A 17,438-nucleotide genomic window follows, 5' to 3' on the forward strand; every position below is an offset into this window, starting at 1 on the left:
TAAACAGGTGCTCCCCCGCTCCTCCAGAACCGTGAATGATAACATCACCTCTCTCGGACCAGCCTTGGCTGACCTCTGCAACCACTCCTTTACCTCTGGCTCCTTCCTACAACCTCCCAAACACTCTCTTGTGCATCCTCTCCTAAAATAAAACATCTGCTGAGCCTTCTTGCCCTGCTAACTATCGCCCTATCTCTATGACCCCTTTTTTGGGCACACTCATGGAAAAGCTGGTCATCCCCCAACTGACCCTCCACACTGAACTAGCTGGCTGCCTCCATGACCACCAGTCCAGTTTCAGCGTGTCCAGATGCATGTAACTGCTCTCTTGAACACCTGTGAAGACTTGCTCTCTAACCTGGACTCTAACACTCACTCTGTTCTGATTCTCCTTGATCTCTCTTCTGCCTTTGACACAGGCAGCCACTCCATCCTCATGAACTGGCTCCATGATACCTTGCAGGGCACTGGCGTGCTGACCTCCTTCCTTTCAAACAGATCCTCCCAAGTACAAATGGGTCAATTTCTCTCCTCTACCTCACTCTCTACCTGCAGTGTCCCTCATGACGCTATGCTATCATCATGGCTCTTCAAGATCTATCTGGCCCCTGTGCCCCACCTGATCTCCACCTTCTCCCCTCATTTCCAGTGTTATGCAGATGACACACAGGTCGTCTTCAAGCTGCCATCCTCTACCTCCTCTCCTTCCTCACTCATGCCTGACTGCTAGTCAGGCATGGCGCTCTGCCAATGATCTCTACCTTAATTCCAGTAAGATGGAGATCCTTCTCATTGGGACACCTGCTCTTTGTTTCCCTCTCACTCTTTGGCCAGCATCCTTGGGTCCCCACCCCTCACTCACTTGCCAAAAAACCTTGGGATCATTTTTGACTCAACTCTCTCCTTCTCTCCACACATCACGGACCTCGCCAAGAAGTACAACTTTCAGCTCTACCTCCTCGGGGGCATTATACCTTTCCTCACCTTCCCCCATAATCTCAATGTCTCCAAAGCCCCGGTTCCCTCTAGGCTGAACCACTGCAACAACCTCTTCCTCAATATACCTCTTTCCTCCCTTCACCCCTTTCAACTAATTTAGAATAGTACTGCAAGACTAATCCTTGGTCTCAAGCCCAGGTACTGCATCTCTCCAACCCTAAATCTCTCCACTGGTACCTGGTGACCGCAAGGGTCAAATTCAAGACTCCTTACATTATCCACATCATCCACAAGGCTGTCTAGGGCCAGGAACCTCTCTACATTCAGCTTTCTCTCCCTAAATACCTCCATGCCAGAGTCCTACATTCCTCCTACTCCAACTTCCTACAGGTCAAATGTTTCTCCAAGCAGAGAGTGGGAGGTAGATCCCTTTCCTTGGACGGTTCCTCCCTCTGGAACAGCCTCACTGTCCCCCTCAGACTTGAGCCAGACTTTCTCAAGTCCCGGAAAACTTCTCAAGACTTTCCTTTTTTCCTCTTCCTTCCCTCTCCCCCTCCTGTGCTAATGTTCCCTCGTCCGCTGTGACTTGGTCCTGGTCCTTTCAGAGTCACACATGGGCCAGACCACTTCCCTCCACCACCCAGCCTGCATTGTTTGCCAGCACTTGCACGCAGGCTCCCTTCCCTGACCAGCCCCATCCTGGTCCTCCTGTCCGCTGCACTCATCCACCCCCTCTCTTTCCCCCTGGCACTTGCCTCCTTGGCCCCTCAGCACTTGTCCACCCCCCCACCTCAGGCCCATATTCTGCACTTCTCCTTCATCCCCCTCAACCTGCACTTACCACCTTGTCTTGCACTTGCACGGTAGGATTGTCACAAGGCCAATACAACAGTTTTTTGTTGTATTTCTTCCCATGCCCCCCCACCCCGAACTTGTCTTGTGGCACCTGGAAACTCCTGTGTATAGGCGCCATACAAATGCCCAATAAATAAATAAAATAATGAACAACAAGAAACTAATCTACAGGAAAACACAAATGACAGCAGCTACTCAAGCAAAATGTGGACTAGTATATCCCACAGATACTGGGGTAAAGAACTCATAACCAAGTGATAAACAAAGAAATATGGCACGCAGCCATACATTATCACCTTGAGCTGATCTGACACCAGCTTAACTAAGGATTAACACAAGGAGCACATTTATAACTAAAAACAAACCTGCAGGAATACTCAGATGGAATTTACCCCAAACACGTTTGTGCCAGCACGCCCCTGCAGTACAGCCCATTAACACTAAATCAATCAACCCATACTCTTGGATCAGAAAAATGAACAATGATAAGAACCTGAACCCTTTGCTCAAACGTTGCTCACCACCACAATCAAGATTAAAGCATTCAAAGCTAACTTTGCTTGCAAACAACACGCAAAGAACATAACCCATTAACAAACATCACTTTCATCCAACCTCACACACCACATGCGCACTAAACCGGCCAACACAAACAGCTAAACAAAACCCTAAAACCACACCAAAAAGAAACCCTCCAAACATCTCAAATCAAATTAAAACCTGTGCACTCACCGACACAGCCAGATACTCCCCAGACACTTGAGGTCCCTGACCTGGAAACAAAATCCCTCAGTGTATAAATCATTATCCACTTAGAAAGCACACAAATAAAGATGCTTGTTGCTGCTAGTTCTACACAAACCAACAGTGTGAGAAAGTGACTACTGACCCGCAGGTGTGCAAGGATGAGTAGTGGCTGAAACGCCTATTCAGCCCTCTCATTTTATCCTTTTATTTCACTGCAGCTAAATGCATAATGTAAGGCATTTTCTGTTCACTGTCCTCTATAATATCTCTGTTTATTTGTAATGGGTGTATGCAGTTATATGATATGATATGATATGGCATTTGTAAAACGCCTATACACAAGTGTTTCAAGGCGCGAGAACAGTGTGTGAATATATGTGGGTGGCTGGACTGTGGAGATGGGAAGAGCCTCTACTTTGCCCCACCAAGATGTTTATCTGAATAAAGTATCAATTCTGCCCTAGATTTTTGTATTTATCTTAAACTAATAAATACATTTTATTGACACATGGTATCCAAATTATAAGGATATTTTTACTTCAGGTTTTGAATTCACTGTGGTTTCAAGTGAATTACAGGCATGGCAGAATAAACTGGAACTTTAAATGCTGGTTCCTGTATGACTTTACACATCACCTTATGCTGGGTAAAATGAAACATATGCAGATATCATCACTGAAATTATCTATTGTGATGTTTCATGTAAGGCTACAATAGCCCTGCAATGTACATTAAATACAAATCACTTTTAAACTGTAAATACATTTTCTGTACACAATACATTAGGAGATATTAAGAAATACAAGTTCTTTTAAAGCTTCAGAATTGCAAGAATGAGTGTTTTGGGTCCTAGGATGGGTTCCTATGAGTTCCATGTCATTTCCACAAAGTAAATTACTTAATTTTATTAATGTATTATTTTTTTATGGGAGCCCCTCCCCAAATCCCACTTCCCCCTTCATTACACTGCCTAACTCAAACCCCTCCCCACCCACCTTTTACACCTTATTCCACAAACCCATATACATTTTGAAGTATTTTCGAAGTAATTTATGCAAAGTAAATTACCATGAAGTATGTTGATGATATATTCCAAGTGCCTGTGCCTTAGAGCATAATACTCAAATAATTGCAATACACATTCAGTGGCCTGCTGTATTCCTTGGAAGGCTACACAAGCCTCGCTTGTACAAGTGGTAACAAGCCAAAGTGTTTGGTTTTATCTTAGTATCAGTTATGTTGCTTTGTGGCACAACACCATATTCTCAGGTGGATGCACATTTATTTAAGCTTTTCCGAGGCATTCTCGTTAAACATGGCAGTGAGAAAAGGTGCAATCCAAAACAAAGGCAACTCCTTCAGGCAAAGCCTCTTTCGCTCGTATGGAGGCTTTCTGTCATTAGATTATGTTAGGCCATTATCCTTTGCTCCAAAGTTCTTTACAGGGACATGTGGGAAGGGGGAAGTACAAGTGAGAAGGGGTAGCACTCTTAACTATCAGTTCATTGTGAGCTTTTGTGTCTCTATGTAAAGGGACAGTGTCAAAGAACTATAGAGTCTAGGCTGGGTGGTGACAGTTCATGGTGTGCCTCTGCGTCTGATTGTGCATTAACTGGAGATGGGGGCCATGTTTGTGTCGGCAATACCCAATGACTGCTGTAGAATGGTGTAAGGGTGCAGAAGGAGGAGACGGACACACATGTGGCATTGTTGATATAAACGTTTATTAGTAATGAAAAAAAATGAAAATAAAGGGAAAGCCTAACTTTCCCTAACTCTAAGAGGAGTTTCCCTACCTCAACTAAAATACTAAGGTTTTGGTCGTTTGTCTGTATAAATCAATAGTCCACTGTCCTGTGTCAAACATCCCCATCTCTGTCCCTTACACTTATAACTAAACTGTACCAATGTTCTTGATCCAGGAAAATGACTCCCTCCTCCTGGACTAGACAGCACAGTGTGTTTGCAAGTCTCTCGCCAGGGGGAATGAATCCCTGTGCCTGGCTTCAATGCTTCAAAACAAAGGATTGCTGGCCTAGTATCAAAAGTTCATTATTATTTCCGTCGAGGGGGAATGACTCCCTTCCCCTGGATCACTGGTTTCCCCCTTCTTGTAAACTCAATTACCAGGAGAATGACTCTTTTATCATGGTGTGAGGCTCCCAGTGTTTTCCACACACAAAGCCAGGGGCAATGGCTCCGATCCCCGGACTCTTTTTTCACTTGGTTTCACAATTTCACAATACCAGGGGAATGACTCCCTTTACTTTACTTTATTTTATTATATTTATAATGCGCCACCATAGACCCATAGGTGTGAGGGCGCAGACAGACACAGAAAGAGGATCAAGACGGAGAGTTCATAGAGGAGAGATCGCAGAATAAACGACTATTTGAAGAGAAATGTTTTAAGGCCCTTCTTAAAGATGCTCAGCACTGCTGGATTTCTCAAATGATCCGGCAGCGTGTTCCAGAGAATCGGCGCCGCAAATGCAAAGGCACAACATTGTGCTTTTTTGGTTTTCACTCTGGGCTGATGGAGCAGATTCTGATTGTTAGATCGAAGATTTCTGGCCGAGGATTTTATTCCTATATATCTTTGTAGATAGGGCATCTTGCCCCTGAGGCATTTAAATGTGATGACCATAAGTCTAAAGGAAATTCTTGAGTCCACAGGCAGCCAATGCAGTGCTCGCCGTGCCTCCGAGACGTGAGCCCTATAAGCAAGGCCAGATACTACTGTAACTGCTCCGTTTTGTACCACTTGGAGGCGATTGATGGTTTTGTTGCTGGAGCCTGCTAGTAGACTGCAGCAATATTCCAGTCAGTTTTGAACCTATAATGGCTCGAGCAATGGTCTCTGCATTAGATTGAGAGATGAGAGGTCGAAGATGGGACAAGAGTTTAAATAATAGGTGGCAGAAGCTACTGTACTGGCCACATAAGCTTTCATATTAACCAAGATCACCCCGAGGATGTTAACCTTGGGAAGGGTAGGGATTAACGCATCTCCCACCTGGAATTGTTTATACGCAGGGTCTAGTTTAGCTATGGAACTGTTCGATCCCATGACCATGAGTTCCATCTTGCTACGATTAAGTGCAAGATTGTTAAACATCATCCATTGTTCTATCATGGCAAAGACCCGATTAAGTTCTTTTTCGTCCTCCTCATGCTTGCCCGTTGGAGGGATGACACATTGGGTGTCGTCGGCATAGTTGGAAAAGAGTATGCTCTCCTGGGCAAGATGGGCAAAAAAGGGAGTCATAAAGATGTTATAAATGCACGGTGACAGACTGGCGCCTTGCGGAACTAGATCTGTTGGATAAGAAAGATAGAAGCCAGTTGGTAGCTGCCTGCGAGCAGTTGGCTACGGACATAAGCCTGTCTGCAAGAATGACATGATCGACTAGGTCGAACGCTGCCGATTGGTTCAAAGAAATAAGAAGTGAGACTTTTTGGGAGTCCATTCTTTGGAGTAATTGGGACTTGAGGTCCAAAAGCGAGGTCTCAGTGCCAAAGCCCTGTTTGAAACCCAACTGTAAGGGATTGAGAATGGGGTAGGAGTTGAGGTGTTGCGCTATTTGAGTATAGGCTACTCAGTCCAAAATCTTTAAAAGGAAAGGGGTATTGGTTATAGGCCTATAATTGGTGCGACCGTTTTGATCTAGATTAGGTTTTTTCAATAGCGGAGTGACCCAGGCTTGCTTCATATTGTCGTGGACCAAACAATTCTGAAAAGAGGCATTGAGAAATTTACAAATGGCTTGAACGAGTGTGGGGGGACATGTTTTGATAATTGTAGAGGCGCAGGGATCTCCCGTGCAGTTAGTTGCCTTGAGATTGTTAATGATGGAAGCTAGCTCATCTTCTGATATGGGTGTGAAATCAAAAATGGGGATATTAGGGTCTCTAGTAAAGGTGTTATTAACTGAAAAGGTGCTATGTAAGTCCAAAGCACTTTTTTTAACAGCTATAGAATCACGAATACGTCCAGTTTATTTGCCATGGCATTCTGTATGTCCAGACACCAATCATCGTTTTTGGTAATCACAGATGAGACTGGTTCTGGAATAGCCTCTTATTCTTTCAAGATTTTGAATAATTCCTTGGAATTCGAGGTGGCGTGAGAGATTCTGGTGTCTAAGTAGGATTTCTTTGCTTCTGTAATTGCTCTTTTGTAGTTATTGACAGATTCCTTATAGTTAAGTAGAGCTGTAGGTGATTGGTTAGTTTTCCAGATATAAAAGAGTTTAAGAGACAAAGCTTTAATGCATTGAAGTTCAGGCGAGAACCAGGAATTGGTAAGTTTCCTTTCAGCAGTTGCTTTTTGCTTTCCCTTTCCCTCTTGGTTTTGTTCTCACACTCTCTTGTATTTTACTTTCACCGTTCACAACACCACTGGGAATGACTCCCTTCCCCTGGCCTTTCTTGGCTTCGGTTTCACAGTTCACAGCACCAGGGGGAATGGCTCTCTTCTCCTGGCCTTTCACAGGCATTTTATCACAGTTCACAATGACACGGTGAATGCCACCTTTCCACTAGTCTTTCTTTACTTTTACAGTTCACAATGCCGAGCGAATGTCTCCCTTCCTCTGGCCTTTCTCAGTCTTTTCATGACATAGGGAAATTCCTCCCTTCTCCTGGCCTTTCACAGGCTTTGTATCACAGTTTACAATGCCTGGGGGAATGTCTCCCTTCCTCTGAACTTTCTTAGGCTTTTTATCACAGTTCACAATGACACGGGCAGTGCCACCCTTTCCTGACTTTACTTTTACAGTTCACAATGCCAGGAGTAATGTCTCCCTTCCCCCTGGACTTTCTCAGGCTTTCCATTGCCAGGGGGAAGGGCTCCCTTCTCCTGGTTTTTCTTGGCTTCAGTTTCAAAGTTCACAAAACAAGGGGGAATGACTCCCTTCCCCTGACCTTTCTTGGCTTTTCGTCACAGTTCACAACACCAGGGGGAATGACTCCCTTCTCCTGACCTTTCTTGGCTTTTCTTCACAGTTCACAGCACCAGGGTGAATGGCTCCCTTCCCCCTGGTCTTTTGTGACCATACATTCTCAGGCTTTTTATCACAGTTCACAATGCCAGTGGGAATGCCACCTTTCCCCTGGTCTTTCGAAGGCTTTTTATCACAGTTCACAATGCCAGGGGGAATGTCTCCCTTCCCCTGTCCTTTCATAGGCTGTTCTTCGCCAGGGGGATTGTATCCCTTCCCCTGGCCTTTCTCAGCCTTTTTATCGCCATAGGGAATGCCTTCCCTCCCCTGGCTTTTCTCTGGCTTTTTATCACAGTTCACAATGACAGGGGGAGTGCCACCTTTCTCCTGGTCTTTCTTGAATTTACTTTTACAGTTCACAATGTCAGGGGAAGGTACGGAACTGACGCTACAGGGTCAGATGCAAAGCGGACAGAGAAATGTAAGTGGGGGGGTGTATTGGGATGGAGGCAGAGGGAGGGAGGTGAGGTTGTATTGGGGGAGGGAGGGTGGGATGGATTGGTATGATTTTGACCGCAGCAAAATTGGGTTTGCAGTGAAATTGACTATGGTCAAATCCGCCTCAAACAATTATGCCACGGTCAAATCATACCAATCCATTCAAGGTCTTAGGAGGACCCTTCATTGTTCCACACATCCTCCTTTTCTCAGTAAGGATCAAGAAAACTTAATTAAGTCACCCCTCTTCTTTCATGGCTCAGTATCTTTCAAGGAGATCTTCATTAAGTCAACCCTACTCTTCGTTTTCTCAGTAACTGTAGGGTATTCAGTTTCACATATATACATGGAAGTGCATGCTATGGAAGTGTGGGATGATAAGGTGGGCCTCATAGACTGAGGAGAGGTAATGGAAGTGGGTGGAGTGTGAGGGGTGTTGTACCGCTTTCTCCTGAGATGTGCTCCCTGATCCCAAGAAGAAGAGTCTCTCCCCATGAGATCCTCCCGCTGAGTACCACCCCCCAGGGCACTATCGTGTAGCGGCATCAGCTGCCTCGCCTCATGTGACGGGTCTTCCCCTCGAGGAGAAGGGAAGACATCTTGGGATTCGTCACACAAGGTAAGGCAGCAATAGCAAAATATCGGTTTTGGAAGCCTTCATTTGGAAACATACCAAAATGTTGCCCTCATTTGTGCACTCCCGCAGTCACTCCTTGGGTGCAGTAACGTCAGTCAAGGGTTACGGGGGTGTCCCCCATTTACCACTGTGGTAAGCAGGGGACAAGAAAGTAAAAATAAAAATAAAAATAAAAAAAGCACCCTGTGGCATCAGCTCTGACACACGTTAGTGGGAGGAACTGATGCCGCAGGGATAGTGTAACGCTCACCTGATATCCACGGGGACGTCACTCAGCCTATTCTGACCTCTTACGACCTCAAACCCTTCCCTGGAGGCTATTCGACTGGAGACTGGGCCTGAAACACAGGATTGGTAGAGTTGAACTCCCTATTGTCTCTAAGTGCTTGAACCCCTTCTTACCCGGGGTCCTACCCTTCCCTTTGATCCACAGTTCACCTTGTTTTCTTGGATAGTGTGCTCTCCATCCTGCCTTCAGCGCAGGGGCGCGTTGATTGATGCAGGCTCGTTACTGCCTAGTTACTTCACTGGCAAGAGTCCAACAGGTAAGTATAATGAGTCTTTTGAACAGTTCTCTAACTTCGTTCCTTTCCTTCCCTAGATGATGGCCGGCGTCCGGGGATGGCGGCGTGCTGCTGAGATGAGTAGCGATGAAGGTGAGTGAGAGCGCGATGCGCGATGCTCCCCTTTCGTATTTGCATTGAACTGAGTTCCTTTTCTGTGTCTTTTATGTGCCGCAACGTTTTTAGCGTGGATGCCGGTTAAGAAGAATAAATGTGGTTTGTAAGAGCGGTATGCGGCGCCTCTAGATGTTGCCACGCTAACGTGGGGTGTCTTTTCCCTCTTGCAGATGGATGAAAAGTTCCGGAGACAGAGTTCCCCCAGAGAGCCTGGGATTCAGGTAAGCGTTTGAAGCTTGTACAATATTTAAAAATAAGCAAATATTTGCATAATGCTTACTAATGCCTTTTTTCTGTTCTTTTCCCTTTTCCTTAGGAAGCGGCGTGCCAGGATGGGAATGACACCGCCGAAGATACCCGCAGAACAGAAGGAGTGATGACTGATGGGCAGAAGCACCGCAAGGTAAGGCTGTTCCTAACGGTCTTCTTGTTCTTGCAGGAGCTGAGCGCAGAAGAAAGATGCAGGCCTACTGGAGACCGATCCGAACACAGTGAGTGTCACGCTTCAGGTGCAGAAAACGCAAAGCATGTTTCTCAGCCTGGGTGTGGCTTAAATAGTCTATGGGTTTCCCAGCGCCTCTCGGCTGAACCACACCCAAAAGACTAGACCGCACATGCAGTTCTGGGAACCGAAATATGTGGGGGCATCCATCTTGTCCCCATCAATGCACTACAAGTACAATACCCAATGTTATCCTATGGGAGTGAGTCTGGTGCCACAAGTGCCAAGTCTGACTCCAAGTGGGTCTTTGGAGGGATGGAGAGGCCCTTGAGGGCCATGTAGGTGATCGTGGCCTGGCTCCAGCCTGACATCTTGGAGGGCTGGGGACATGAGGGGCATGAATCATGACAGCACTCCCCCCCAAGCCCCTCTCAAGGTGGCTCTTCTGTCTGGTCCTGATTTGGTTGGATGGTTTTGATGAAATCGTCTAAGCAAGCGAGGTGCATGGATGTACTCACAAAGCTCCCATGTCCTGTCTTGTGGACCATACCCCTTCCAGTTTACTAAGTAGTATAATTTGGATCTGGCGTACTTTGAATCTAGGATGTCCTTGACTTTGAATTCTGGCTCCCCGGTGACTACTACTGGCTGCGGTGGCGTTGCTACCCGGGTCCCAGGTTGAACAGGTTTAAGGAGAGACACGTGGAACATAGGATGAATTTGCATGTTTGACGGCAAAGCTAATCTGACCACCACAGGATTTATCACGGAGGTGACGGTGGATGGACCCAGGTATCTTGGACGGAAAGTTCGGGCTCCTTTAATGACACGTGTTTAGACACCAGCCAGACTTTGTCTCCCACTTGGTAGTTGGGGGCCTTTGCTCGGTGTTGATCAGCAAACTTCTTTTGGTGATTCTTAGCTTGAAGTAGATGTTCAGGTTTAAAGGTTTGAGAAATGGTTGTTTGCAAGGTTTTGACTGCTGGCATTTCCAGGGTTGTAGGAACGTCCAACTCAGAAGTACGTGGGTGCCTGCCATACATGGTATAAAAGGGTGTCTGCAATGTGCTGGTGTGTAGGGAATTATTATAAGCATATTCAGCTATCCATAATAGGTCGAACCAGCTTCCTTCAGCTTGGTGTAACATGCAATGCAGATACTGCTCGAGCGTCTGATTTGTCCTCTCACTTTGACCATCCGTTTAGGGATGGTGACTGGTGGATAGCCGGATGTCGATCTGGGCCATAGAAAAGCATTTTCTCCAGAAGTTAGATACGAATTGAGTACCTCGGTCTGAGACCAAAACTGAAGGAAATCCATGGAGCCGTACAATGCCTTCAAGAAATACCTTTGCCAGAATGGAAGCATTTGGGATCCCCTTAAGAGGAATGCAATGTGCCATTTTTGAAAATAGGTCCACCACCACAAGAATAGTGTTAAACCCTTGACTGGGTGGTAAGTCAGTAATAAAATCGAGGGACAACGTGTGCCAGGGTGCAATTGGATAATGTCTTTACGCCAAGTGGGCCACCAATAATTTTGTATTACCTTGGCTAGGGTTTTAGCGATTCCAGGGTGGCCCTCGATCAAGGAATCATGATAACCGGACATGACTTGTTCTCATAGTTCTTGGTTTGGTAAGAATAAATGATTCCTGAAGTAGAGCAACTGATGTTTTATCATGTAATGTTCTCCTTGTGCACTCCACGCTTGTAATTGCTCCGGACTCATCAGCTTTTGGATTTCTTCATGTAATTCTTTCTGAGTTATGGTTGCTGTGATTCCTAGGAGCTTGTCACTCGGGATGATTGCTATTGGGTCAGGGGTCTGATACCCTTGCTCTTCCACCCCATACAGAAAGGGCATCCGCCTTCCCGTTTTTCACCCCTGGTCGAAATGTATTCACGTAGTCATAGTCAGCAAAAAAAGAGCCCAACGTAGTTGTTGTGAGGATTGGGTCTTTGCCGTTTTTAGGTACTGGAGGTTCCGGTGGTCAGTTATTACGGTGATTGTGTGTCTGGCGCCCAAGAGGTAGTGCCGCCATGCCTTAAAGGCTGACTTAAAGGCCAGGAGTTCTTTGTCTGTGATAGCGTAATTGAGTTCAGGGGGTGTGAATCTACGCAACCAGAAGGCAACAGGGTGTAACTGGCCCATTTCGGAGTCCTTTTGTGAGAGGACGGCTCTCATAGCCATGCTTGAGGCGTCCGTTCCCACCAGGTATGGGAGATCAGGGTGAGGGTGGCGTAAGATTGGGGCAGATGTGAATGTTGCTTTGAGTTCCTGGAAAGCCTCCTCGGCTTCTGTTGTCCACTGGAACTTTTTGTTGCTTTTGCTTAGTAATGACGTGATGGGATGCACGATTTGCGAAAATCCTGGGATGAACCGGCGGAAGAAGTTTGCAAAACCCAGCATACTTTGAACCCCCTTGAATGAATTTGGGGATGGCCAGTTCAGGATAGCATCTACCTTGTGTACATCCATTCGGATTCCATTCGGGCTGAGAATAAAGCCCAGGAATTCCACCTCGGAGATGGGGAATGAGCACTTTTCGAGCTTGGTGTAGAGCTGGTGTTGACGGAGTTTCTCCAATATGGATCGACGTGTTTAACGTGGTCCTGCTTTGATGCGGAATATACTAGGATATCCTTGATGTACACTAGAGCACAGACATCAATCAATTCCCATAGGACATCGTTCATGAAGTATTGAAATGCAGCAGGCGCGTTGCAAAGGCCAAAGGGCATTATTTGATATTCGTACAAGCCGTATTTGGTGCGAAAAGCGGTTTTCCATTCATCCCCCTGTTTTACGCGAACAAGGTGATATGCCCCCATCAGGTCTAGTTTTGTGTAGATTTGGGCATCTTTGACTTGATCAAGCAATTCAGGGATCAGTGGCAGGGGGTAGCGATTTTTTACGGTAATCTGGTTCAGTGCGCGATAGTCGATGCACGTTCTCAAGTCCCCCTCCTTTTTCGGTACGAAGAATAGAGGACTGGCTGCTGGCGACTTCGAGGGACAGATGAACCCGTTGGCCAGGTATTGGTCAAGATAGGCCTTTAGGTGCTGGTTTTCTGGTTCCGTGAGTGCGTAAATTTGCCCACAAGTGATTTGTGCACTGGGTATCAGGTTGATTTGGCAGTCGTATGGTCTATGCGGTGGCATTGTATTAGCCTGTTCTTTCTGAAAGACATCTTGAAAGTCCTGGTATTCACTTGGTAGGGTGCCGATTGCCACAGTCGCAAGCGTGGAGGTTCTGTTGTCTATTGGTTGTTTCTCTTGGCGATAACATGTGTGGGCGTAAGTCTCGGGAAAGGCCAATTCTTTTGCTCGCCAATCGATTCGAGGATTGTGAGCTACCAACCATGGCATTCCCAAAATCAACCGGAACTGTGGTGCCTTAATGAGGTCGAAAATGATAGATTCTTGGTGTCCATCCTGGCACAGAAGGGTTAAAGCTGCAGTGCATTGGGATACTGGACCAGAAGCTATTTCCGTGCCGTCGACTGTGGTAACAGTGTCGGTGGTTGATTTAGGGCATAACGGAAGCCCCATCTTTGCCGCAAGATCCTGGTCAATGTAAATCCCAACGGCTCCACTGTCTATGTACGCTCTTACTGCGTGCATCCGAGATGGTTGTTGGTGATTGATCAAGACCACAGATAGTGCAAAATGGGAGGTCTGTAGTTCACTTTCTTCGCTCGACAAGTGGACCCCTACACTTGCCGGGCTGGGGAGTTTTCCGATTCCTTGATGGTATCTTCCTTGTCCGTGGCCCCTACCATCCTCCTCGGTGGCTTCACAGGACACTCTTTAAGGAAATGACCTGACCTTCCGCAGTACAGACATAACTGCTGCTGTCTCCTTTTATCCCTTTCCGCTTTAGTCAAGGGTGATCTGACCCCCCCCGATTTGCATTAGTTCTCCTGAACCTTCAGTTGTTCGGGCAGTATTGTCCTTTGAACGCACATACATATGGTGAGGGTCCGGTCTGGCTCGATCTGTCTGCTCTTCGGTCCTGCAAACTATGATCCAGTTGAACAACAAGGTCAATGAATTCTGAGCAGTATTTCGGGGGGTTCACTACTTGTGCGAGAACATCCTTGAGCTCCCCCGCAACTCCCGATGAAATAACGTGGTTCTCTTCTCCACTGGCCATTCTGCTTCAACTACGAGTCTATTGAACGTGGCTATGTATGTTAATGGTCTTGATTCTCTTGGCGTAGGGACAGAAGTTTGTTGTCTAATGCCTGCCCATGAGTACTACGGGCGAACAGCTTTTCCATCTCCTGCTATAAGCCCCTGAAGTCATGCAGCAAAGGATCGTCTTGGGCCACAAAGGGTACAGACCAGTCCGCGGCGCTACCACTCAGATAGGATAGCACAAAAACGACCCATGATTGGTCATTCGGAAAGGCCCCTGGTCTACAAAGGAAGTGCTGGCAGCACTGGTTCATGAACGTTGCAAACCTCTTGGGATCCCCCTTAAATCGTTCGGGCGGGGCCAAGGGAACTGCCCCAGGAAGGATTATCTGAACGGGATTGGCTGATGGCGCTGGCATCGAGGACACGCTTCCCGGCAATGGTGCATGCCCTGCTTGTGACTGGAGAAGTTGCTGGCTTAAATCATCAGTACGTTCTTTGGCAACTATCAGCTCTCTCCTCAGGGTGTTGGTCTCCTGCCTGGCTGTATGTACTTCGGAACGTAGCTGCCCCAAAATGTGGGCTAACTGGTCGATTTCTGACGTTTCCATGACGCCCAGGTGGATTGTGATGTGAGGCTTTGTATTCTGTAACGCTCACCTGGTATCCACGAGGACGTCACTCAGCCTGTTCTGACCTCTTACGACCTCAAACCCTTCCCTGGAGGCTGTTCGACTGGAGACTGGGCCTGAAACACAGGATTGGTAGAGTTTAACTCCCTATTGTCTCTGTGTACTTGAACCCCTTCTTCCCCGGGGTCCAACCCTTCCCTTTGATCCACAGCTCACCTTATTTTCTTGGATAGTGTGCTCTCCATCCTGCCTTCAGCGCAGGGGCGCGTTGATTGATGAAGGCTCGTTGCTGCCTAGTTACTTCACTGGCAAGAGTCCGACAGGTAGGTATAATGAGTCTTTTGAACAGTTCTCTAACTTCGTTCCTTTCCTTCCTTAGATGATGGCCGACGTCTGGGGATGGCGGCGTGCTGCTGAGATGAGTAGCGCTGAAGGTGAGTGAGAGCGCCATGCGCGATGCACCCCTTTAGTATTTGCATTGAACTGAGTTCTTTTTCTGTGTCTTGTAGGTGCTGCGACGTTTTTAGCGTGGATGCCGGTTATGAAGAACACATGCCGTGGGTAAGAGCGGTATGCAGCGCCTCTAGATGTTTCCATGCTAACCTGGAGTGTCTTTTCCCTCTTGCAGATGGATGAGCAGTTCCGGAGACAGAGTTCCCCCAGAGCGTTTGAAGCTCGTACAGTATTTAAAAATAAGCGAAGATTTGCAGAATGCTTACAAATGCCTTTTTTCTGTTCTTTTCCCTTTTCCTTAGGATGCGGCATGCCGGGATGGGAATGACACCGCCGAAGATGCCCGCAGAACAGAAGGAGCGATGACTGATGGGCAGAAGCGCCGCAAGGTAAGGCTGTTCCTAACGGTGTTCTTGTTCTTGCAGGAGCTGAGCGCAGAAGAAAGATGCAGGCCTACTGGAGACCGATCTGAACACGGTGAGTGTCACGCTGCAGGTGCAGAAAACACAAAGCATGTTTCTCAGCCTGGGTGTGGCTTAAATAGTCTCTGGGTATCCCAGGTGCCTCTGGGCTGAACCACACCCAAAAGACTAGACCACACATGCAGTTCTGGGAAGCGAAATATGTGGGGGCATCCATCTTTTCCCCATTAATGCACTACAAGTCCAATCCCCAATGTAATCCTATGGGAGTGAGTGAGTCTGGTGCCACAAGCGCCAAGTCTGACTCCAAGTGGGTCTTTGGAGGGATGGAGAGGCCCTTGAGGGCCATGTAGGTGATCGTGGCCTGGCTCCAGCCTGGCATCTTGGAGGGCTGGGGACATGAGGGGCAGGAATCATGACAGATAGCGGGGTGTAGGCGGCACACACAGAAGTGTGCCGCCGTAAAGGTATGTGGGGTGGGGTGGAGGGATCGGGAAGGGGAATGTGGGCCGAGGGGTGTGGGATAAGTGATCTATTTAATCACTGCACCGCGCTGTAATTGGCTTCAACATTTTTGTCGGCACAGTTATGGGTTGTGCAGTGATCACAGAGCTTCCTTAATGTCTACCAGGGAGGTGGATAGGGGGATTTGCCTATGGGCATGAGGAAAATGGGATGGGAGATTGTATACATTTGTGACAGTTTTATTGCGGAAAATGTGGGACTGCTCGTGTAACAATAAATTAATAATTTTCATGTTGTAACTCTAAGGTGTGTTGCATTTTGGATTGATGATGTCATCAAGATGGCTGCAAGTGAAGTCTATACAATCTATTTCTATTAGTTAATGTCAAATTTCAATTCTTAAGGTCTCAGTTGAAAGATATTTTTCGGCCTAATAACTTATCCTAACAATATTTACTCTGAATCAGTGGTATCGTACATATTTGCATATTCATGTTATCAAACCTCATTTTTACTTTTAAGTGTATGCTCCACAAACAATAAAATCTATCAATATGAAATTTGAGTCATTTTAACTTGTGAAATATGATTATTTGGACATTGGGACTGAACTGATGAAAATACTAAACTTGAGAGAGCATAATTATAGTGTCTCTGTCATTATGCCACTAAATGAGATCAACATCATCTTTGCTAAAATCATATTCACTGCCAGCGTACTTCTGGTTGGCCCTCTGTCTATGGCTGCCCTGTGAACCCCTTCTTTGTGGCCTCTCTCATTGGTATCCTTTCCCTCTCCTGTGACGTTTGTCAGGGATTTGGGAGTGAAGCTTTCTTCCTCTCTTTCGATTGTAGCCCAGGCTGGCACCATCTGTCAGGACGGGCATTAGCAGGTAAACATATTGAGGAGAGCTCGTCCTTCTCTTCCACGACATCTTCATGCAACGGTGGTACCCTCCTTGGCAATGAGTCGTGTGGACTACTGTCACTCGCTTTACTTGGCACAACCTGCGTATCAAATGCCTTAGCAACTGCAGAATCTGGCGGCTCGGGTGGCTACTGGGTGCCCCTACCGTACGCATACTACAGCTATCTTGTGTAACCTTCATTGGCTCCCGGTGGCTGGTGGCTGAACGCATTGAGTTCAAGTCCCTCTGTACTGTCCATTGTGCCACACATGGGCAGGGAGCTGAATACCTGTGGGTTAGGTTTCAGCTCCATGTCACTACCCACACACTTCGTTCTCTGGATAGCTATCTTCTGGTGGTCCCACGTTATAAACTGGCCAGAGCTAGAGGACGTGCACTTTCGGAGGCCCCAGCCAAGTTATTGAATACGCTTCCATGTAATGTTCGAACTAGGCAGTCCCATTGTTGAGGCTTGCTTTGAATACCCTGTTATTCTGACCTGCATTACCTTGACCCAATCGGAGTGTTTCCTCAGCCTTTGGAGAATGCGCGATTTACACATTTTATACATAACAGAGCCTGCAAAGATCAGTGCAGTTTGTACTAGGTAGGTTGTTTGCTAAACACTTACTTTGTGAACTCCATCTGTTTGTCACTCACTCTTATCAACTGCA

This window comes from Ambystoma mexicanum, chromosome 12 (assembly GCF_040938575.1).
Source record: "Ambystoma mexicanum isolate Mex_15411 chromosome 12, UKY_AmexF1_1, whole genome shotgun sequence".
NCBI lineage: Eukaryota > Metazoa > Chordata > Amphibia > Caudata > Ambystomatidae > Ambystoma > Ambystoma mexicanum.